The following is a 2,201-nucleotide window of genomic DNA, read 5'->3' on the forward strand; positions in this document are numbered from 1 at the left end:
TATATATATATATATATATATATATTTTAAGTTCGGTTACAGAAAACGCTTTGTACCTGCGTATCAAAGACTATTATTCTATTTAAGAAAGTATCAGTTGTCAACTCAGACAATGAACTCCAACAACTGGATGGCTGTAGTGGCTGTACTTGCTTAGACAACTTCTTATTTCATTGAGGAGGGGTTTGCTGTTAATAAAATCAAACAAAGAAACCATACTACCTAACCGGACATCTGCATACTTAAACAACAACATAACCACACACATACACCTCCATCTAATTATGCCTATCATTCCTTCCTTTCTTTCCATCATCTTCCACCCCTCACCACCAAATACATACAGAAATGCCCACATACTACAATCAACCTTCTCATGTGTCAAAATCGGTAAACAACCCTCAGTTAAACATCCGTTCATGCTTTTGCCCGAAGAAATGAACGCATGAACATGTTCTACCCGACGTCAATGAATACTACGGACTGCATTGCAATCATGCCAGGAATACGGACTATGATCTTAAGAAACATGTGAATTGTGGAAACGCGCGTAGCGATGCATTAAACTATTCATAAGTTCCACCCAAAGATTATTATTGTTATCATATATGTGTGTGTGTGTGTGCACGCACGCGTGTGTGTAATTGTATCAACCAGACTATTATTGACCAGACTATCGATACTGTTATACATCGCTGGTCACAATGTCTTCCACTTGTTATTGTAGCTTTCAAATGATGCTAACCCCTGAACGAAATGCTAGTCCGTCGCAAGGTTACTCAAGGTTACTCAATTACAGCTGAATGGACTGGAGCAACTTGAAATAAAGTGCTTTACTGAAGAAGACAAACGTTCTGGCACCCTGGGAATGGAAACCACGTTCTTGCGAGCAACACTCTAACCACAAGGACACGCATCTTCCCACAAACACACACACATATGCGCGCGCACACACACACACATATGTGACATAACATCAGAGCTGGTTGTACTTATTAATAATAATCATACAGTTTGGAATTGGTGTGGCAACTGTACTCTGAATTATTCATGAAGAGCTGAACATGCACAAAATTTGCACAAAGTTTTTTTTACTCCAGGTGCTCAGTGGCGAACAGAAGGACACGTCAGCCACATCGGGGTGTTGGTTGAGCTCATTACTTCCAGTCCAAGCGTATTTGAGTCTCTGGTGACCTGTGAGGAAAGCTGGTTCTACTGTTATAATCCGGAGACTAAGAGATAGAGTGCCCAGTCGAAGTATTCTGGATCCTTCAGACCTACGAAGTTCAGACCGGAATCCTCATGGTGATCCTCTTTTTCGACTGCAAAGCCATCATCTACATCCACCATGGTTCCCTCTTGCCAGATGGTCAACAAGAAGTACTTCGTGGAAGTTTTGAGTTAGTTCAGGAAGAGATTTCATCGCAAAAGGCTCTTCCACTCGAGTCTGTGGCGCCTGCACCAGAACAGTGCACCAATCCACAATTTCATCTTGGTAACTAAGACAGTTGACGGCGCCAGGGAGCCGGGGTTCTTTTGGGAGGGGAATGTAAACATCACATGATTCGGAAGGCGTGTGTAGGCCATGAGCACTACGCCTTCTGAATTAAGGGCTTCTCAAATGTGTGCAGTGGATGTTCAGTAGGTCAACTTGAAAGTAAATTTTGAAGTTACTTTATATAGAGAGAGTATATTTCAATGAAAAATGTGCAGTAAATATGGTTTGTGTGTGCGTGTGCGTGTGTGTGTATATGTGTGCGCCTGTGTGTGTGAATGTATATTTGTGCATGTGTATGGATGTACGCGCGCGCGCGCACACACACATTAGCATGTAAATATTGGGTTGAAAACCCTTCAACTTGTCGTTTTCTATTCAGAAGGATTTTTCAAACCAATATTTACATATTATTTATAGCTTCATATCTACTTCAAAATCTAATTAAAAAACAAAGAATCACTTCATGTTCTCTTGGAAGTTTACAGGAGTGGCTGTGTGGTAAGTAGCTTGCTTACCAACTACATGGTTCTGGATTCATTCCCACTGCGTGGCACCTTGGGCAAGTGTCCTCTACTATAGTCTCGGGCCGACCAAAGCCTTGTGAGTGGATTTGGTAGACGGAAAACTGAAAGAAGCCCGTCGTATATATGTATATATATATATATATGTGTGTGTGTGTGTGTGTGTGTGTGTGTGTGTGTGT

The sequence above is a fragment of the Octopus bimaculoides genome, chromosome 1 (assembly GCF_001194135.2).
Source record: "Octopus bimaculoides isolate UCB-OBI-ISO-001 chromosome 1, ASM119413v2, whole genome shotgun sequence".
Classification (NCBI taxonomy): Eukaryota; Metazoa; Mollusca; class Cephalopoda; order Octopoda; family Octopodidae; genus Octopus; species Octopus bimaculoides.